The sequence below is a fragment of the Podarcis liolepis genome (genome assembly GCF_965112155.1).
Source record: "Podarcis liolepis genome assembly, chromosome: 15".
Lineage (NCBI taxonomy): Eukaryota > Metazoa > Chordata > Lepidosauria > Squamata > Lacertidae > Podarcis > Podarcis liolepis.
The window spans coordinates 33,447,570-33,470,828 of NC_139566.1; the positions used below are offsets into that span (position 1 = coordinate 33,447,570).

Here is a 23,259-nt window from a genome sequence, read left to right on the forward strand (position 1 = left end):
AAGTGTGCACCACAATGCAAACGTTGCTTTTGTACTGTAGGCTACTTTCTAAACAGGTTTGCACACGCTTCTCTTTGAGAGGAATGTAAGCTGAGTGGTTAATGTGCATAATAACCAGTCATTGTGCACATTCACCAGGCCGCATAGAAACTGTGCACATTATCTTTCCATGAAGAAGGAACTGTGCACATTTCCCACTCAATATGCATAATCCTCAACAGGCCCTAATAGCATTTTGGACATTCTCTGGGCAATATGGGCATTCTCCAGGGACTATGCATATTGTCTCTAAAGATATATGCCTTTTTTGCCATTCCTTTTTCAGACAGGGTTTAACAGGAATTGTAGCATATCTGCCAACATGATGCAGCCCAAATCTGAGACACCATCTTCTGGATCTGAAATCCTGCCTGAGTCCCATGACCCACATGAGATCACAGATCTGGGAAAAATGTTTCTTGGGGGGCATGGCACCAAAAAACACGCATTTTGGGGCACTCTGTGAGATCGTGGACCTGGAAAAAAACACGTTTTTGTAGAAGATCTCAGCCTAAAATCGTGAGAGAACAAAGCACCCAAAATGGCTGCTATACTCTCACACACAAAAAATGGGTTGTTCTGTTTTTTCCCAGGGCAGCTGACAGGTATGTTGTAGTCCTAAACATCCAGAGGGTACCAGGTTGGTAAAAGCTACTATAGATTGTCTAGGAAGACTGGTTTCCACATTCCTCCCTTTAAGAGGGGGATACCAGAGACAACTACTGGGAGGCAGGTGATGCTGTGGTCTAAACCACTGAGCATCTTGGGCTTGCCGATCTGAAGGTCAGCGGTTCAAATCCCCGTAACAGAGTGAGCTCCCATTGTTCTGTCCCAGCTCCTGCCAACCTAGCAGTTCGAAAGCACACCAGTGCAAGTAGATAAATAGGTACCACTGTGACAGGAAGGTAAACGGCGTTTCCGTGCGCTCTGGTTTCCATCATGGTGTTCTGTTGCGTCTTAAGGTGTTTAGTCCTGCTGGCCACATGACCCAGATAGCTGTCTGTGGACAAACGCTGGCTCCCTTGGCCTGAAAGCAAGATGAACGCCACAACCCCACAGTCGCCTTTGACTAGACTTAACCGTCCAGATCCCAGACTGTTCAAAACATGAATAGCTTTTAGCCGTAATGAAAAACTTGTTTTTTCTTTAAACAGAAGTCTACATAAACCAGAAAGTTGTACACAACAGGATCAAAGTGCGTAGGACAAAATGAGCTCCATCCTTTTATCCTATGCAGGAGCAGCATAAAGCAGTACCCACCCTTTTGATACAAAACTCTCCAGTCGAAAAACACAACTGTATTGAATTGCAGCAGAATACCATTGAACATTTCTATTTATGAGAACAGAATTGCCCATTAAAGCAAAGCAACAAAGAAATGAAATGAGATTAAAGGATTGGAGAGGGAGGGGAGTAGGAAGGGGCAAAATATGAAGAAACTTTGCAAGGTAGAATTCCAAGGATGAGGACAGGCAAAGTCTAATTTAAAATAAACATTTGTGTAGATGGCAGATCCTTGCCAACTTTGGTGCCAAGTCAGAGACATTCAGCGGCAACAATGGGAAGAGCTTAGTAGCACTGATGTACAAAATTTGATTTGGGTTGTTTTGAGAAGCAAAAGGAACTATTTCCGGAAATCAGAAATAAATGACTGAAAGCTGCTGAAATAAGGACTAAATCCACCTGCACACAAAATGTGATGTAGAGAGCAACACACACACACACACACACACACACACACTTTCTCTCTCTCTCTCTCTCTTTTAGGGAAATAAATAAGAACTAGCTTTGCATTAGATTCTCTGCAAGGGCTTTTTAAAAAAGTCACTATTCAGCCACAGTGTCCCTTGTCAACAGCAGATTGAGCACATTTAATTCAGTATTATTATTTATTAAATTTTTATACTGCCCTTCAGATCACAGGGGGGTTTAATAACATAATAACAAACAAAAATAATAACCCCTCCCCCCCAAAGCAGCTTAAAAGGTCATAAAGGTAATGGGACGCCTGACCATTAGGTCCAGTCGTGGCCGACTCTGGGGTTGCGGCACTTATCTCGCTTTATTGGCCAAGGGAGCCGGCGTACAGCTTCTGGGTCATGTGGCCAGCATGACTAAGCCGCTTCTGGTGAACCAGAGCAGCGCACAGAAATGCTGTTTACCTTCCCGCCGGAGCAGTACCTATTTATCTACTTGCACTTTGACGTGCTTTTGAACTGCAGGAGCAGGGACCGAGCAATGGGAGCTCACCCCGTCACGGGGATTCGAACCGCCGACCTTCTGATCGGCAAGTCCTAGGCTCTGTGGTTTAACCCACAGCGCCACCCGCGTCCCTAAAAGGTCACAGATTGTTTAATTAGCCAAAGGCCTGTAAGAAGAGGGATGATTTTGCCTGGCGCCTGAAGATATGTAATGAAGGTGCCAGGCAAGCCTCCCTGGACAGAACATTCTACAAGTAGGGAGCCACCACAGAAAAGGCCTGTTCTCATGTTGCCACCATCCAGACCTCTTGTGGAAGGGGCACACAACAAAGGGCCTTAGAGGATGACCACAGGGTCTGGGTTGATCCATATGGGGAGAGGCCTCATGAGTGGGCCAGCCCTGCAGGTGATGGTGTAGACAGGTGAACATATGGGAAGCTTCATTACGCTGGGTCAAATCCCTGGTCCACCCAGCTCAACATTGTCTGAGTGTTTGAGGACTGGGACATTCCCAGGGAAACCAAAACGCTTGTCTACAAAGCTATTCTACTATTGTATGCTTGTGAAACGTGGACCACTTATAAACACCATCTCCAACTCCTCGAAAGATTCCATCAACGGTGTCTCTGAAAAATATTACACATCACCTGGGAAGACAGGCGAACTAATGCCAGTGTACTAGAAGAAGCAAAGATCACCACTGTTAGATGCCTGATTATCTTCTTCCAAAGCAACTACTCTATTCTGAACTTAAAAATGGAAAGCGCGATGCTGGTGGTTAACGAAAGAGGTTCAAAGACTCTCTCAAGGCAAATCTTTAAAAAGTAGTATAAACACCAATAACCGGAAAACACTGACCTGCAAGCGCTCCAAATGGAGAACAGCCTTTACCAAAGGTGTCATGGGCTTTGAAGACACTCGGACTCAATACACAAGGGAGAAACATGCTAAGAGGACGGCACGCTTGGCAAACCCTCACTGTGATCAACTCCCGACCGGAAACCTCTGTCCCCACTGTGGAAGGACGTGTGGATCCAGAATTGGCCTCCACAGTCACTTACAGACTCCCTTTTAAAACTGTGTTTATGGAAGACAATCTTACTCGGCTACGAGTGATCACCAAGAAGAGAAGACTCTCCAGCGTTACAGGTAGACGTTCTATCACTGAGCAACAGACAGCCCTTCACCACGAATGGCACGGAAAAGTGAAGCTGGAATAATACTTTGGAATGCTAATTTTGTTAGCAAAAAGCTCGTTTTGCCTTGTTGCATTTCACAGCCACCCAGCAGACTTAGCAGCGAATTTCCAGTCCTGCTGGAAAAGTCAAGTTTCTGACATTATATCTCAAAGCTCTCAGGGTCTGCCCTCCCATCTCAGCCCATCCCAGCCTTCCATTCACAATGGAGAATCGGCTGCAGCAACATACACCGCACACTTCAGGCTGATGATTAGCAGCAAATGGGGAATCCAATTAATTACAACAAGAATTAATCGGAACACAGGAAGCAGCAAGGACTTCTGTGAATTAAAAAAGGGTTTTTTATGTAATATCAAAGGAACAGAGCATCACAGGAGGAAGAGAGAATGGAATCAAGTGCAGGAATTCAATACCTCTTTTCTGAAGGCCTCTTTTCCTTATAGCTGAATCCTCCTGCTTGATATTAAGCCCAGGGAATTCCTAGCTTGATGAAAACTGTCAAGGAAAAGAAAGACACCTTCAATAACGCAACAACGCAAAGGGAATGAATATGTTTACAAAAGTTCCACAATAGAAGAGCCTAAGCTTTTAGCATAACTTTCACAGAAAAACAAAACCACAACGCTGCGTGGGAGAGATAGAACAAAGGATTTCTTTCATTGTGCCTATCCTGGATGCTGAGATTTCTCACAGGTTAAGAACCAATGTGATCCAGGGTAGGGAGCGTCAGGCACAGAGGCCAAATGTTGCCCTCCAGATCTGTCTATTTGACCCTTTGGACTCTCGTGGGTCACACCTTTCACCAGCCCTGCTTGGTACATTCCTTGACTATTTATGCCTGCCTAGAATGTGTCCTTCTGATAATGTTCCTTGCTTACCCAGGAGAGGAGCATGTGAGCATGTAAACAAACTAGCCATTCTCTCTCTCTCTCTCTATATATATATATATACTGGCCAATGCCAAAATTGACTTCTAAGTTATTTACAAGCATAAAAATCGGTTACACACACACAAAAATACAGTAGTACCTTGGTTCTGGAACGCCTTACGAGTCGAACATTTTGGATCCTGAACGTCACAAACCCGGAAGTGAGTGTTAAAGTTTGTGAACGTTCTTTGGAACCCAAATGTCTGGCTCAGATTCCGCAGCTTCTGATTGGCTGCAGGAGCTTTCTGCAACCAATCGGAAGCCGTGCCTTGGTTTCCGAATGTTTTGGAAGTCAAACGGACTTCCGGAACGGATTCCATTCGACTTCTGAGGTATGGCTGTAAACATCTGTCATTTAAAATATGCAATGAAATATGCAATGAAATGGTATTATTGATTTGTTTAATTTTGGTTATTTAAACGAAAATTAATAAAAAGATTTTTTTAAAAAAAATGCAATGAAACATGTCAATTAGAACAACACAGCAATTAAAACAGGATGCTCAGGTCAAGAGATTAAGGGAATGCCCATACAAGCAGGTGTGCTTTCGAAAGCTGGCAGAATGCCAATACAGATGTGCATTCTCTTGTATTTCGACAGGGAGAGCTTTCCATAACAATAGTGACACCAGTGAAAAAGCCTACCTCCGCATCACTGCAAACCGATAATCGCCAGGCCTCGGCAAGGCTGATTCCGGTGGAAATCCAGGAAAATAAAACTAACATACAACACTTGCAAATCCATCTCAAGTTAGAACACTTCACTCAGTCAATCCACCTTGCCATGTCTACATCATTGGCTCAGGTTGCAGAGTCTGGGGCGGTTTCTTAATGAAGAAGCCCAGGCAAACAAGCCACCCTTGGGCAATGCCTAATAGAGCCGTAATGAGTGCTTTGTCAGTCAGCACTGAGTGTAACTTCCCCCCTGAACTACTCTAGCTTCCCAGCACATCATCGGAGGGGAGCAGACAAACGAAGTGAAAAAGAGCCTTCTCAGAATTTAAGGGAAAGGTATAATTGGCACATATTGCCAATGAAAAGGCTAAACGATCTTGATGCCCTGGCTGAGGAACATGTCCAGCAATCAAACTGTCTCTTCTGCTAGGAACCTCTCTGAAATGTCTCCGCATAATTTCCTTCTACAGCAAAGAATGGAGTTCTCTGATGTTGGAACAAGTTTGGAGGGAAATCTCATTAGCCTTCAGATTCACTTAATGTTCCTTTTGATTCCGTTCATCTTTCTGGTCCTTCTACCCATCGCAACAGCCTATGTGTATTCTCAAAATCACTATATAAACACCAACGTTTAATACACTAGTCAGCCTCTGAATCGGGGGGGGGGGCATTCTTCCTTTCCTCTCCCCTCTCTTCTCCCTTCTATACGCACAACCTTTGCTTTTTATAACCGCAGTCTTCATGGTTTCACCAGTATCAAAAGGTTTATCGAAAAGGTCCCTAGAAAGGGAATTGGAGGTGGTAATGATGTCATTGCAGCCAAAGGTGGGAAATCAAAATGGCACAGTGGGGACATAGGTTTCCAGGAAGGAGTTGATCATAGTGAGAGTTTGCCAAGCGTGCCTTCCTCTTAGCACGTTTCATCCTGACTTCAAGAATCTCCAAAGCCCATGACACCTTTGGTAAAGGCTGTTCTCCAACTGGAGCGCTCGCAGGCCACTGTTTCCCAGTTGTCAGTGTTTATACTACATTTTTAAAGATTTGCCTTCAGAGAGTCTTTAAACCTCTTTTGTTGACCACCAGCATTTCCATTTTTCAGTTCGGAAGGAAGTGTGGATCCAGAATGGCCTCCACAGTCACTTACGGACCCACTGTTAAAACTGTGTTTATGGAAGACGATCTTACTATGTGGGGCTACCTTTGAAGGTGACCCGGAAACTACAACTAATCCAGAATGCAGCAGCTAGACTGGTGACTGGGAGCAGCCACCGAGAACACGTAACACCGGTCTTGAAAGACCTACATTGGCTCCCAGTACGTTTCCGAGCACAATTCAAAATGTTGGTGCTGACCTTTAAAGCCCTAAACGGCCTCGGTCCAGTATATCTGAAGGAGCGTCTCCACCCCCATCATTCTACCCAGACACTGAGGTCCAGTGCCGCGGGCCTTCTGGTGGTTCCCTCACTGTGAGAAGTGAGGTTACAGGGAACCAGGCAGAGGGTCTTCTCGGTAGTGGCGCCCGCCCTGTGGAACGCCCTCCCATCAGATGTCAAAGATTTTTAGATGACATCTGAAGGCAGCCCTGTTTAGCTTTTAATGGTTGATACATTACTGTATTTGATATTGTGTTGGAAGCTGCCCAGAGTGGCTGGGGAGGCCCAGCCAGATGTGCGGGGTATAAATAATAAATTATTATTATTACTTGGCTATGAGTGATCGCCAAAGAAAGAAGGTTGAAATGGCAGAAGAAAAGATAAAGGGATGCTAAAGTCTTTGGAAACCGAGCCGTATTAGAGATGATGGAGGGAGTTGGGTTTGTTTAGCCGGGAAAGGAGAAGGCTGAGAATGGCCCATCTACTTCAGCACCCTCTGTTTTCACAGTTGCCCACCAGATGCCTGTGGTAAACATGCAAGCAGAACCTGAGCACAAGAAGCACTTTCCCCTTCTGCGGTTTCCAACAACTGGTATTCAGAAGCATCACTGCCTCCAACTGTGGAAGCAGAGCATGGCCACCATCGCTAGTAGACACTGATAGTCTTCTCTCTTAACATTAGAAGTCAGTGACATCCCTTATAGCAAGGAATTGGAAAAATGAAACGCTCTCAGAGATTACGGATTGGCAGATACTCATGTTAGAATATCTACAATTAGCAGAGCTGACGGGATCAGTTAGAGGAATATCGAAACAAAAAACAACTAGAGAATGGATAATATTGAAGAATTATGTGAAACGTTATTGTACAAATAACTCCATATTAGCAGAAACTGAGCGATATTTGTAAAGGAAAAGATCAAAGGAGTGTATACAAAGCAGAAAGAAATGATAATATATAATGTAAACCTGTGTAAAAAAGAATGTTATAGCAAACAGTATAATGTGAGGATGGGAAGGATTGTGTCGATGAGTACTTTTACTATGTAAATAACTTTGTCTTTTTTATTTCTTTCTTCTTCGTTTATTTTTTTCTTTCTTTATAAATGTTCTATTTTATATAATTTTCTTTTTTCTAACTGTTAAGAGGTAGTACATAATGTTTGCATAGACATGCAATTTTTTAATCAATAAAGAATATTAAAATGGGGAAAAAATAAAGAAGAAGAAGAAGTCAGTGACATCCAATGAAGATGTATGTTGGAGGATTTAGGACAGACCCCCCCCCCCCAAAAAAAAGTATATTTCCAACAGTGTTAAAAGGTGTAAGAGTTAAATTATAAAATTCACCACCCTGCAAGGTGTGCTGATGCTAACCAAATTGAATGGCTTTAAGATAGGTGTCAGGGAACTGCCATCGGAGGGACAGGTGGTGGAAGGGCTCACGGAGGCTGGGAGAGACCCAGCAGCTGAAGCAGGCACCAGCAGGGGGAGAGGTGGGTCTCTGAGGGAAAGCGAGCAAGAGGGAGGGCTCAGGGACACGTCCAGCGAGAACAGTGGGGAGGTTTCTGGACCTCCCATAGGGAGACCCACTCCTCACCGGAAACTGTTACGCCGCGAGTCCAGAAGACGTGTTTCCGTTAAGGAGCTTTTATGTTGGAAGCGATTCCGAAAGCAACCACTGTCGGAATCTGCCAGTGACTGACGGAGCCATGTTTGAGGGGCTCCGTCACAGACAGAGGTTTGTGGACTTGAACAAACTCTGAGGGACTACAATTTTACGCACAAGCAGCTCATCATCCCTTCACAATAGGATTAGACAGATTCACAAAAGAGAAGGCTAGCCAAACTGGGTGGGGTAGGCAATGCTGCTGAGGACAAAATTCAAGATGGCCCTAAAGGGATTGGAGAACTGGGCAAAAACTAACAAAAAGAATTTCAACAGGGTCAAAGGTAAGGTTCTACACTTAGACAGGAAGAACCAGCTGCACAAATGTAAGCTGGGGGACACCTGGCTTGTCAGTAGTACATGTGAGAAGGATCTAGGGGTCTTAGCAGACCGTGAGCTGAACATGAGTCAATAGTGTGATGCAGCATCAAAATCTAGTGCTGTAATAGGCTGCACCAACAGAAGTCTAGTCTCCCAATCAAAGGAAGTCATAGAATTGCTCTATTCTGCCTTCCTCAGGCCACACCTGGAGTCTTGTGTCCAGGTCTGGGTGTCACAGTTTAAGCAGGATATTGGCAAGCTGGAATGTGTGCAGAGGAGGGCGACCAAGCTGAACAAGGATCTGGAAACCAAACCTTATGAGGAATGGTTGAGGGAAGTGTGTATGTTTAGCCTGGAAAAGTGGAGACTAAGAGGAGATAGGCCAGCCATCTTCAAATATCTAAAGGGCTGTCACATGAAGGATGGAGCAAGTTTGTTTTCTGCTCCTCCAAAACCTATAGATTCAAGAAAGGAGATTCAGACTAAACATCAGGAAGAACGTCTACTGTTTGGCAGTGGAACAAACTCGAATGAGAAGTGACAGACTCTCCTTCCTTGGAGGTTTTTAAGCAGAAGTTGGGTGGCCATCTGTCATGTATGATTTGGTTGAGATTCCCACATTGCATGAAGCTGATTATACTGTGCCCTTTTTTCCATTCCTGGCTGCTGTCCATTTTGATGACCTGAACCAGAGCAAAATAGAAAAGGGGAGGAGATGCTGTGTGCCTAACCCAAAAATAAAACCCAAACTGTAATAAAACCCAAACTGTTGTTGTTTAGTCGTTTAGTGGTGTCCGACTCTTCGTGACCCCATGGACCAGAGCACGCCAGGCACTCCTGTCTTCCATGACCTCCTGCAGTTTGGTCAAACTCATGTTTCTATCTTTGAGAACACTGTCCAACCATCTCGTCCTCTGTTGTCCCCTTCTCCTTGTGCCCGCCATCTTTCCCAACATCAGGGTCTTTTCCAGGGAGTCTTCTCTTCTCATGAGGTGGCCAAAGTATTGGAGCCTCAGCTTCAGGATCTGTCCTTCCAGTGAGCACTCAGGGCTGATTTCCTTCAGAATGGATAGGTTTGATCTTCTTGCAGTCCATGGGACTCTCAAGAGTCTCCTCCAGCACCATAATTCAAAAGCATCAATTCTTCAGCGATCAGCCTTCTTTATGGTCCAGCACTCACTTCCATACATCACTACTGGGAAAACCATGGCTTCAACTATATGGACCTTTGTTGGCAAGGTGATGTCTTCATTGTAAAACATAGCTCTCTTTCCAATGATATACTTTTATCATGGGTTTTAATCAAATATCTTACAGCTCTCAGATGAAAAAGGTGAATGTGAAAAAAGGATTGGGGGGGGGAGTATAATGGCTTTTCTAATTGCTTGTTCTCTGTCACTTGTAACTAATTACCCTAATCATACTCCTGTATAGTTTCTGGGGCTCTTTCTTTTGTAACACTCAGGCAACTGAAGCATACCTTCAAGCATTAAGAGAAATGAAAAGGAGAGGCACAATTAAGCCATCCTTGGTGACAACCATCTCTAGCAACGAATGTGAAGAAATATTTTCTGGCAATAAAACTTTGCTGGATCAAAATCACTCAAACAGCCAAAATTCATGAGAAAAGAAGGCCCCCATCTTGTGCAGAACATGACATATGTCATGTAGACCATAGCTAACAAGAACATAAGAAAAGCCTGCTGGATCAGGCCAATTGTCCAGACTGCCTCGCCAGAGTGGTGCATGCTCTGGTTATCTCTCGCTTGGACTACTGCAATGGGCTCTAGGGGGCTACATTTGAAGGTGACCAGGAAACTACAAGCAATCCAGACTGCAACAGCTAGACTAGTGACTGGGGGCAGCCGCCGAGACCATATAACACCAGTCCTGAAAGACCTACATTGGCTCCCAGTACGTTTCTAAGCACAATTCAAAGTGTTGGTGCTGACCTTTAAAGCCCTAAACGGCCTCGGTCCAGTATATCTGAAGGAGCGTCTTCACCCCCATCGTTCTACCCAGACACTGAGGTCCAGCGCCAAGGGCCTTCTGGCGGTTCCCTCACTGCGAGAAGCCATGTTACAGGGAACCAGGCAGAGGTCCTTCTCGATAGTGGCACCCACCCTATGGAACACCCTCCCACCAGATGTCAAAGAGAACAACTACCAGACTTTTAGAAGACATCTGAAGGCAGCCTGTTTAGGGAAGCTTTTAATGTTTGATGTATTACTGTATTTTAATATTTTGTTGGAAGCTGCCCAGAGTGGCTGGGGAAGCCCAGCCAGATGGGCTGGGTATAAATAAATTATTATTATTATTATTATTATTATTATTATTATTATTATTATTATTATTCATAGTGGCCAACCAGATGCCTTTGTCTCTGCTTGTGATAGCTACCAAGACCCAATACTCTGCTCAAATTCTTCATCGTTCAGAAGAGAGGATTTGGCCACAGTTATCCATAACTTTGGGGAAATCTAGGGTTGACTCCCGTGCTGTGCTGTACAAGCTACTGCTTTTGAAGACTGTTTCAACACTACACTTACTTCAAAATGCAGCCACCCGGTGGTTGCCTGGGGGTCGATTGATGGAAACATATCTTGTTGGGATAGAAATAACTCCCCTGGCTTCCAGCCCATTTCCAAGCACAAGTCAAAGTGCTGGTACCCCAGACAAACCGCAAGCTGTAGCAATGGTTTGTTTTCGGTTTATTGCTCATGGTTTGCCCGTGGGAGACAAACCATGAGCTCAGGTTCAGACGTAATGATAAGCCAAATCGTGGCTTAGCTCTGGGTAGAACAGCAGGAGGAGGGCTGGAGGAGGACAAAAGTCAACATCAGTTTTGTTGCGAGTGCCAGCAGGCTTGGACATTCATGGCTAACCATAGTTTGACATTACATACATAGTTTGTTCATTACAATGAACAGAAGAAGAAGAGTTTGGATTTGATATCCCGCTTTATCACTACCCGAAGGAGTCTCAAAGCGGCTAACATTCTCCCTTCCCTTCCTCCCCCACAACAAACACTCTGTGAGGTGAGTGGGGCTGAGAGACTTCAGAGAAGTGTGACTAGCCCAAGGTCACCCAGCAGCTGCATGTGGAGGAGCGGAGACGCGAACTCAGTTCCCCAGATTACGAGTCCACCGCTCTCAACCACTACACCACACTGGCTCTCAACAGGGATGATAGGAGTTGCAGTTGGCAAGATCTGGAGGGCCAAAGGTTCACCACCCTTGCTGGTTTCCTGCTCATAGGGATATGGGAAATGCCCAATTTTTCCTTTCCTTATGCATGTCATCCAAAGGAGCTGTTTCTGCACTTAGGGAGAACAGACTATAATAGTTTAACTAGCATGTTTCACTACCATGCAAAAACTACCTGGATGTGGGTCATAGCATGCTTCACTCCTGCAGAGTTCTGCATCAACCCCAACGGGCTAATTATCTCCTCCCTCACACATGAACACAAATCAGGAGTATCCCCTTAGAAGAGGCAGTGAATGAAATTAAAAATAAAATACTTTTCTTCGGAGGAAGAAGTTAACGAGAGGGTCACCTGCCCATCTGACTCCCACATCTAGACATCTCTCAACACTCATTAAATGCCTCCATCAAAGGCTGCAATAAATATCAGAAGCCTATAGAAAATTGGAATACTGTATGTAGTTTTCCATTATTTTCTTTTCCTCTGCCAGGTAACAGCTACAGTATGTAATCATTCCCTTTGCAACTTTTCCCTGTTTACAGAAACTCAGAAAACTGCAATTCATAAAAGACGTCAGTGAAATTAAACATACGATTTCATTAGAGAGAGAGTGAGAGAGCTGTGTAATTGAGACTATATTGTTATATATTAAAAACCTAACAGGAAGATTTTTAAATGGAAAAATTGCAATGTATGAAATTACTGGTACACATAATGTTCTTGAGAAGACATGGAAACAATTTCTTTGCTATTGGTACTGTGATTTCCCAGATCAGTATGATCCTAAATACTTTTTATCTTTTAAATAGAGCTTTTAGTGTTTGTCATAAGTACAATTTTTCTTCTTTGTATTGCAGATGTAATGCACTACGAATACAAAAAGAAAAGAAAAAGTCTATTTGCTTTGGGGCTGCTTCGTAAGAAGCCGGAGCCACACACACAGAGAATTAGATTAGCTATTCCCTAAAAAACACTTTATTGATCCAGAAAACGCACATACGCAGGACAATACATTGCATAGAAACATATTCTAAAGACTATCCGGACAATGGAATGCAGCCAAGAGCTAAATGAGTGTTATAATGGATACAGAATAAGTGGCACTTGCATTCTTCATAGATCAGTTATTCACACCCACTGAAAAATACTAGTGAAGATACCACATTTATATTTCCTGCCTCGAAACGGTGCTTACTTTAAGAGAGGATTGGACAAATCTGCGGAAGATAAGCTAATCAATGGTTACCAGCCACATAAATTAACTCTCTCCTATAGTATATTTTCCTAAGGCTGTCGTCACGCTGCAGTTTGCAAAGCCACCTGCCAACAGATGGTGCTGTGAACTGCAGTGCAATGACAGCCGTCTGAGAGCTTCTAGACTATGGGTAGGCAAACTAAGGCCCGGGGGCCAGATCCACCCCAATCGCCTTCTCAATCCAGCCCGCAGACAGTCCAGGAATCAGTGTGTTTTTACATGCATAGAATGTGTCCTTTTATTTAAAATGCACCTCTGGGTTATTTGTGGGGCATAGGAATTCATTCATTTTTATTTCTATTTTCAAAATATAGTCTAGCCCCCCCCCCACACAATGTCTGAGGGACAGTGGACCAGCCCCCTGCTGAAAAAGTTTGCTGACCCCTGTTCTAGACCATTGCAGCATCAGAGGTGGGAGGCAGTGGGTGGCTTCCCCGGTCTCTCATGGGATGAAGAACTCAAACTCAAGTTACAGCTTCTGCCCAATTCCGTATGGTACATGTGAATGGCCAAGCAATCTAAGATGTTGAGTCAATGAGTGATACCTCCCCTACACAGGGGCCAGTGGCATAGCTTTCCTTTTCTGATATGCCCATCAGAAGTCACCTTGCCCATCTGTGCCACGAGGGGCTCTGAACATTGCACAAAGTGCAAAATGTCTACATGGCAGACGACACGCAACAAGCACGCGAGCTGCTTCCTTGAATGTGCAAAAGTGAAAAACGGCAAAAGTTGCAAGAAGATTCCAACAATTGACTAAAATAGGTTTGCCCTTTTAAAATCTGCTCGTCTAGCAATTATTTTGCTCTGCTCACAGCCTGTGATTATTGAACATGTTAGAACATCTTTGCACATCTTCAGTAGCTAGAGCAGAATGAAACTGGAGCCACCCTCACCCACTATCCTTCGTTACATCCACACTTCAACTGTTGACCAGAGCAAAGTCGGTCATCCTTAATCCTGAAGCCAAACTTCATTGATTTTTCTAACAGCCCCTGCCCAGGATCCAGATCCAGGATTTACCACCTCCCCCTCTGCCAAAACATCTCAGAGACCAGATGAAGCCTGTCTGAACCTGCTGAAACCCTTCCTAATATCTCTGCTGTCTAACTCTTCAGGACCTTTCCCCCTTCTTCCCGATCCGACTATCCCTTCCAGGACAACTGAACAGGGCTCATGAAGAACAGCTCAGGGGAGTTGTGGAGCAACAGCCAGGGCAGGGCATCCATCCTGCTCTGCTGCTGCCACCACTGTCCATCTCGCTTGCAAAACCGTTTCAAACTCAGAAGTGGAGGACGAGAAGCAGTGGGAAGCAAAGGAGCTGGATGGTTGCTGAGACGACGCCCCAACCTGTCATGGCTGCTCCTCTGTGGCTTAGTAGAGCCAGCTGCCTGAGTGTAACTCCTTCTTCATCAACATCATCAATTTTAATTTGTATACCACCCAGTGGCGTAGCGTGGGTTGTCAGCACCCGGGGCAAGGCAAGTAATTTGCGCCCCCTAACCCGTGGATTTGCACCCCCTAACCCTAACCCCCAGATGTTGCGCACGGTGCAGCCGGCCCCCCCTGCACACCCCACGCTACGCCACTGATACCGCCTTTCTATTTTACAAAGCCTCTCTTCCTCCCAGAGGGGAAGAGTTCTGAGCGGGAGCCATTTCCCGCCTTTAGCAGGGGGTGTTCTGGCCCCTGCTCTGCTGTCCCTCCTGCCGCATCTCATCCCCTGGCAGCCATCTAATCAGGGGGATCCAATTGGGGGTGGGGTTTAGCGGCTCAAAATGCGGCCGCAGCAGTGCTTCCACCTCACTGCACTGCTGGCTTTCGTTTACAAGCTGAAGAAGCAAAGAATGTAACCTTACATCTAATGCAATACAAAAATGTGGTAACAAAACAGCTTTAAAATAAGCAATCTACATCAAATAAAGTAACATTCAACAATCATTAGACTAGTATAGAATAATAATATCAGCATATAAAAATTAAACAGAAACCCACTCTTAACAATTACAATAAGTAATTTCGAAACTACAATCAATAAAACAACGGCAAGCCACAGTGCATAAAATAATACAATACAAATTGAGAAGCAGAGACTGGAGGGTGGGGCGAGGCAGGTGGAAGAAGGCCTTGCCTGATGGAGTCTCTCCCCTTACAGTTCTTCCTCCAGGGAGATGTCAGGGGTTGAAAGCAGATACACTGTGAATTTGCCTCCAGCAACAATGCCAACGGAGGTTGTTCAGAAGTCGCCAGCCGCTTCTGCCCCCATTGGATCAATTCCCAGAGCATGGCCACCCCACTGACTTCCATCCATCAAACGCCGGTGGTTTGCTGTGTTCTTAAGGAGTGAATTATTGCTCAGGATTCCAGACTGGTTCGTAATGAATCGCTTCAAAACATTACGCACCGTTTTCTAAATTGAACCCCTTCCATAAATGTATGCTTGTAACTGATAATGTACATTTAGCATCCTATGGTGATTGGGGAGGGGGAAGACTGCTGCAAATTAAAAATGATTTTGCTTCTTTAAAAAAACGAATAACGATTAGATGCAGTAGCTGCAAAAAGTCCAGAAAAATTGCCAGAAAGCCAGTGACTCATTCACTGACTAAGGGAGCTTGCTAGTTTCCTTCAGAAGCAAATGCTAAGGGTTTTTGTTATCTATAGATTTGTATTATTCCTATTATTATGAAGTGGGATATAAATCTTGTTCAATTTTATGTATTTGAACTACAGTAGTACCTTGATTCTTGAACAGAATGTGTTCCGGGAGTCCGTTCGACTCCCAGAACCATTCGAAAACCAAGGCATGGATTCCAATTGGCTTCGGGAGTGTCCTGCAGCCAATCGGAAGCCGCGCCAGACGTTCAGCTTCCGAAAATCATTCAAAAACCAGAACACTCACTTCCGGGTTTCGATCGTTCAGGAGCCAATTTGTTTGGGAGCCAAGGCATTTGAGATCCAAGGTGTGACTGTAGTAATTTCCATCTAAGTAGAACATAGTGAAAGCTACCTGGCGGTTTCAAACGGTTGCATTCAGGTAACTCTATATGATCTGCATTGATGGGCAATGGCTCTCCAAAGTTTCAGGAAAGGATCTCTCCCTGCCTTACTTGAAGATGGTGGGCACTGAACCCAGCGCCGTCTGGAGCCACTGAGCTATTGCTTTTTCCCAGTAATGGTACTTTTGGCTCGGAAGACACAAGATTTACCCACTTTGGAAGAATGGCAGATGAAGCTGATCGACTGTATGGGACTGGCAGAAATGACTAGCAGAATCCGTGACCAGGGAGAAGAGTCAGCAGAAGAAGACTGGAAAAAATTTAAGGACTATTTACAAAAATATTGTAAAATTAAGGAATGTTGAATGATGTTGGATTGAAATTAAGTGGTTTCAAGCTGTAATTATGATAAAATGGTTTTCTTTTTGTAAGTAAGAATTTAAAGTTATAATAATCTAAGATGTTGGAGAGAAAATAAGGTGTTTCTTTTTTCTTTTTTTTTCTTTTTAAGCTGTAATGCTTTGAGATAAGGATTTGCTGTATAAATAACTTGAACTGGATATACAAGAAGGGGAGGTATGAGGAGGTCCGGGAAATAAGTTATGAGAAAATAAGTTGTGAAATTTATGTGTTTTTAATGTTTTTATGTTTGCTTTTTTCTTTTTGTTTGCAAAAAATTGGAAAATCTAATAAATATTTTTTTTAAAAAAAATGGTACTTTTGGCTCTACAAGCAAATGTAGGTATCAGGGAGGGGGCATCCCTAGCCTTAGAAAAATAACTAAGAACATAAGAAGAGCCTACTGGATCAGGCCAATGGTCCATATGGAAGAGAGGACTATCACAGGCTACTAGGGACCCAACCCTTTTGCCCACCCCCCAGTATTTGAAAATATCAGGGCCAAGCGCAGTTTCAGTGGCTGGCTCGTTCTCATCCTCTTCCTACCGCGGAGGGGAAGGAGGGGGAAAGCAGCGCCCTGGATGGTTGTGGTGGCTGGAGAAGGAAGAGGAGAAGGAACAGCTGCCAGCCATTGAAGCTGCACTGCCACCATGGTTGGGGAAGGGAGAGTGGTCTTGTGTTCGAATTCTGTTTGCGGATTTCCTGCAGGCATTTGGTTGGCCCCCGTGAGTACAAAATGCTGGACTAGATGGGCCCATTGGCTTGATCCAGCAGCCTCTGATATTCTCAAGAAGTTCTCCAGTATTACCAGGTTAATGTGCCAGACTAATGGGATAAAAAGGACTGACAATCCCGGGACCGGGGGAGGGGACGCTGGAAGAAGATTGGATTGTTTTTATTCTCTCTTTTTTAATCATCAGAAATGTTTTATGAACGTTGGGAAAATGTTGAAATGAAATTACTTGGCTCTTGTAAAAATGTTTAAAGAATTAGGTAAAAAGGTAATGGTTATGAGAAGCTGGTAAAAATAAGATTTAAGTCTTAAGTTTTAAGGTTTTTTATAAGATAAGATGAAAATAGAGTAAGGTAATGCAATGAAAGAATATTATGAATTATGGAAAGGATTTGCTGTGACAATTATTAATCAAGATACAAGAGATGGGAGGAGGAGGAGGTCATGGAAAGAAGGTAATGAAAGTGGAGAATTTGAAAATGATGGTTTTATTTATTTATTTATTTGTCTGTTTTTGTCTTTTTTCTTTGTAATTTTGTCTTTTTTCTTTGTAATTTAAAAAAATTCTTTTTTCAATAAATATCATTATATAAAAAAAGAAGTTCTCCAGTATTAATTCACATAAAAGAGAATAAATAAAGACAGTGGCTAGCACACTGCTTATATTCATATATAAATATGGATTATAAGTTATATATATGGGTTACACTTTTGAACCTTACTTCAAGCTATGGTACAGCAGATGTGAGGCACATGCTTTGAGTTTATTTCAACAGAAAGTAATCATTTCAATTAATTCGGGATATCAAAGATACTATCAGAGGTTTTTGTTGGTTATTTAAGTAGAATTCATGAAAAGCTAGGGCAGATTCTAGCCCAGACTTAAAGGGCTTCTTATGAGGAGTGAAGGAAAAGTTGGTGTTAACAAGAGAGAAATCATTCAGTTTCCCACATTAGTTCATGATTCATACTTTTAAAATCCCCACGAAAATTCATCAGCATTTTAGTGCAAATTTCTCCTAAGAACACGCAATTGTATGCAATTTTGCCTAACAGAAACATTTTGCACAGTCAACATTTTTCAGTAACAGTCAGTCAGTCAGTTTTATTGCACATAGCCAAAGGCTGCCGCAATGTACACAGAATCATTCAAAAATTAAAAGAAAATATACTGGATTAATACAAAAAACTTAAAACATTTATATTATCAAGACTTTACCTACTCTAAACAGAGCTATTTGGTACAATACATTTATGTGTGTTAGTTTTACTAATATTTGTACTTTTGTGCAAACTACCCTAGCGTATGCATTTTTAGTACACGTTACTTTGCTGGGGGGGGGGATGTCCTTGCAAAATTCAGAGAAGTGCAAATTTTGAAGGATGGTTGCGTTTTAGGGTTGCTTTCAAAAAAGTGTAAATTAAGTAAGTTCACCTTTAAATGTAAACTAAATCGAATCTCTCAATTCCAACTGTGCTACCATCACAATGGAAACTCAGCATAAGCCGCAGCACATCCAAAATTTGTTTTCCAACGAACTCTGCAAATTAACAGATGTACACAGCCGGGAGATTTGCAAAACCCACTGAGCCCCCATGAATTATACATCGCTGACTGCTTAAAGCTAATGTGCCATAATTCTTGTGCGAAGGTGCTGTGGAAAAGCTGAGATCGTTACCTTTTGTACGGTTTTCCGATTACAAATAAAAGACACGTAGGAACTGGGGGTGGAAGGGAAACAAGCACTATGCCCATGGAACATTAACGACTTGCTAATAGGCATGTAGAAATAATTATGTGCAAACCTAAAATTCCTATCTGCCAACAGAAGACCCTCTCCTTGGAATTTATTTTGCCATGAAACCAATACGAAATCCCATCATTTAATTTTTTTTAAACCTAATACGTGCAAGGGTTCATTGGACCCAATTAAATTAAAATGCAACACGCAATCACCTTTTATGCAAATTTTTAAAGGGGTTTATTACATTATATGCTAATATTGAGTTTCATATCCTTTAGATGATGAATTACCCAATTGTGCTGCCCAGTCCATTAAACAGACTCCAAGCCAAGAGTTTAATTCTTCCTTTCTTTACAGAGCAATCAGAGAGAAGGGAGATCTCGTTTTCAGGATCCCACACCCTAACACCCACCCTGTCCTTATATCATCGCAACATTAAACATTAGACAGAGCTTATGAATTAAGTTTAAGAGACTCTAGTTTTTTCCAGGAATAGCACAATCGGCTCCCTAGAAGGCCGTCAGACGATGGAAGCATCTTTTTCCTCTTTGCCAAAATGGCAGTTATTCCTCTAGTCCAGGGATCAGCAAGCATTTTCAGCCGTGGGCCAGTCCACTGTCCCTCAGACCATGTGGTGGGCCGGACTATATGGGGGGGGGGCGAAATGAACAAATTCCTATGGCCCACAAATAACCCAGAGATGCATTTTAAATAAAAGGACACATTCTACTCATGTAAAAACACACTGATTCCCGGACCGTCCGCGGGCCAGATTGAGAAGGCGATTGGGTCCATGAGTTACTCTAGTCCATGAGTTGGCAAACTAAGGCCCGGCGGCTGGATCCGGCCCAATCGCTTTCTAAATCCGGCCCACAGACAGTCTGGGAATCAGCGTGTTTTTTACATAAGTAGAATGTGTGCTTTTATTTAAAATTCATCTCTGGGTTATTTGCGCGGCATAGGGATTCGTTCATTTTTTTTCTTCAAAATATAATCTGGCCTCCCACAAGGTCTGAGGGACAGTGGACCGGCCCCCTGCCAAAAAAGTTTGTTGACCCCTGCAGTCTAGTCCAGTATTTCTCAGTACCAAGAAGGCCCTCTGCCTGGTTCCCTGTAACTAGACTTCTCGCAGCGAGGGAACCGCCAGAAGGCCCTCGGTGCTGGACCTCAGTGTCCGGATAGAACGATGGGGGTGGAGATGCTTCTTCGGTCCAAGTGGGAGATAACTAGAGCATGCACCACTCTGGTGAGACAGTCCGCGGGCAGGTAGGGTCTCAGCCTGCATACCAGGTGCAGCTGGTAGAAATAAAAAGCAAAGGCACTCTTGCCCCCACCCCCACAACGGAAGATTCAAGCCCTCTCACTGCAACCCTGGAAGAGGCAAGGCAAGCCTGGAGACTTCAGGTCAGCTTTGGAGGTCTTGCTACCCTGCCTTGGTGACCTCCAGAGGTTTTAGACTACATCTCCCATGAAGCTGTCCTAAGGTGTTAACACCATGTTCTCTTTTTAACAGAAGCAGCAGTCAAGGCTGCAAGGGTGCGTCATGACCAGCCTTCTTTATAAATGAGTGTCATTCTGAACAACAAAACAGTCGAAGATCAATTCTTCACTCCAATAACATTATCCAAAGGATACCACCTTTTTTCTATTTTTGGTCAGGAAAGCTATTCAATCAATAGCATTAATTTGTCGCTTCTGAGATCAAAAATGAAAGGTTTAATTTTTATTCTTTCCACCTAACAACTTTTTCTTCATGCTTTTAAACAGAGTCTTGCTTTTAAAACGCACAAAAAAGTTTGATGTGATTTTATCAGTGTTATTATTATGCTGAAATAATAGGGAGGTTGATTTGTATTTCTCTGTGTGAATTATGTTAATATGTGTACTATATGAAAAATAAAAAAGCAAGGATGCAGCTTTTAATCAGCTAAGCAATTACTGCAATCAATCTATTGGAACTATTGTATTTTTGTGTTTTGCTGGAAGCCGCCCAGAGTGGCTGGGAAAACCCAGCCAAGATGGGTGGGGTATAAATAATTATTAATTATTATTATTAGAATATTTTAATTGACTAAGAGGTGCATCCAATTAACTTGAGCAGCATATTTATTTCTTTTAAAAAATATGTATTTTAATAGTAAGCACCAATAGAAACTGCAGGTGGGAAGTGCGTACTATACTCAAACGCTATAGCAACCTCTTGCTAGGGTTACCGGGGCTGCAAACCAGAACCTTCAACTCCATCCATAGCTGCCCCCAAGCTACAGGTGGGAAAACCTCCCTGAGCAATGAAATAGTTTCCAGGTACAGGAATGGCTTCCCCAACCTACACTGCTCACTTCTTGTCCTCCATGGGAAGGAGTGTAAAAGATTTCTTAGGAACACCCTTAATACTGAACCAAACCACTGGTTCACCAAGCTCAGTAGTGTCCAAATCAGGGTTTCCCAAGCTTGGGTCTCCAGGTGTTTTTGGACTACAACTCCCATCATCCCTAGCTAGCAGGACCAGTGGTGAGGGATGATGGGAACTGTAGTTCAAAAATAGCTGGAGGTTTTGGAAACCTTGGTCTAAACTAATTGGCACGGCCCTCCAGGACAAATCCTGAAGCTGAGGCTTCAAGACTTTGGCCACCTCATGAGAAGAGAAGACTCCCTGGAAAAGACCCTGATGTTGGGAAAGATGGAGGGCACAAGGAGAAGGGGACGACAGAGGACGAGATGGCTGGACAGTGTTCTCGAAGCTACCAGCATGAGTTTGACCAAACTGTGGGAGGCAGTGGAAGACAGGATGGCGTGCTCTGGTCCATGGGGTCACGAAGAGTCGGACACGACTAAACAACTAAACAACAACAACCTTGAGATGCTACGGATTGAACTCTGGATCTCCCTCATGCAAAACAGATGTTTGTTTGTTGCATTTATATCCCACCTTTGCCCCAAGGAACTCAAGTTCTCCTCCTACCCGTTCAATCCTCACAACAACCCCGAGAGGTAGGTTAGGCTGAGAGTGAGTGGCTGGCCCGACAAAACCCCGACAAAAGAACAGTGGCAAGAGAAATTGATGAACTATGCAGAACTGGCAGAACTGACATACAAATTGCGAGATAAGGACAACTGTGACTTTAAAGAAGAATGGGGACTTTTTACAAATTATTTTAAAAGACAACAAAATGAATTGGACTCCTTGGCAGGTTTTGAATCAACATACACAAATTTATTGTGGGTTAATATAGTAGATAAGTGACACGGGTGGCGCTGTGAGTTAAATCACAAAGCCTAGGACTTGCCGACCAGAAGGTCGGCGGTTCAAATCCCTGCAATAGGGTGAGCTCCCGTTGCTCGGTCCCTGCTCCTGCCAACCTAGCAGTTCGAAAGCACATCAAAGTGCAAGTAGATAAATAGGTACCGCTCGGGCGGGAAGGTAAACGGCGATTCCGTGCGCTGCTCTGGTTCGCCAGAAGCGGCTTAGTCATGCTGGCCACATGACCCGGAAGCTGTACGCCGGCTCCCTCGGCCAATAAAGCAAGATGAGTGCCGCAACTCCAAAGTCGGTCACGACTGGACCTAATGGTCAGGGGTCCCTTTACCTTTAATATAGTAGACAGATAATAAAAGGATATATACAATTTTACAGTATGCAGAGCATAACATGAGTTGAGAAATCAGAGAGAGGAGCTGAGGGAAGTCTCTGGGGGGGGGGGAGGGGAAAGGGGGGAAATAATGCAGATGATTTGTTTTGATAATTTGTTATGTTGAAATTGTTAATAAAAAGGTTTTTTTTAAAAAAATGAGAGAGTGAGTGGCTGGCCCAAGGTCATGAACTGAACGTCATGGCTGAGCGGAGATGTGAACTCTGGTCTCCCAGGTCCTAGTCCAACGCTCTAACCACTACACCCCACTGTTCTACTGCTGAGCTAAGGCCCTTCTATCTGATTTGCACTGGAATTTCACTTTGGCAATGATCGTTGTGGAGTTTGCCTCCTAGGTGGGTCATAAGGAAAGGGTTAAATGAGTGTGAAGCGATTGGCCAGTGGGAACCCAAGGGGAGGAGTTAGAGTTAGAGTTGGCGTTGGAGTTGTTGGGGAGTCAGTCGGGTGTTAGAGAAGAGAGAGGGAGGATAAGTCTGTGTGTTGGTTGAGTGTGTTGTGAGAGGAATTGTTAGGTGGAGTCAAATAGTTAGTTGGGATAATCAGTTTGAAGTTGTTAGGAACGTATAGGACAGTAAAGGAACTAAGATTAAGAAACTGACAAGAAAAATTAACTGAAACCATAAGCTTGTTCATGCCTATAAAATAAACTTGATTATTTGTTAATGTTCACAACTGTCTGGACTCCGTGTGTACCCGTGAGAAACGGGTTGGTGGCAGCGAAGAAAGCAATTACAGTGGTGGCACAGGGTCAATAGACCGTCAAACGTCCAGGGACCCTGTCTTTTTTGGATTCTTCCAACTCTTGGTGTGTTCCTGGGACTGAACCCCTCTGCCCTGACCCGAGTCTGGCTCCCACTTGACAGCT

The 23,259-nt window shown here is 43.7% G+C and overlaps 1 protein-coding gene across 12 annotated transcripts in view; it reads right to left on the minus strand.

Annotated features, from left to right (window-relative positions):
• ARVCF (ARVCF delta catenin family member) overlaps window positions 1-23,259 on the minus strand; it is a 608,790-nt gene that overhangs the window by 341,900 nt on the left and 243,631 nt on the right. For all 12 annotated transcript variants that reach the window (XR_014519917.1, XM_083479021.1, XM_083479017.1 and 9 more), the window contains exon 3: window positions 3,853-3,934. The gene's annotated coding sequence lies outside the window, so the exon portion shown is untranslated. The remainder of the gene's footprint in view (window positions 1-3,852; window positions 3,935-23,259) is intronic.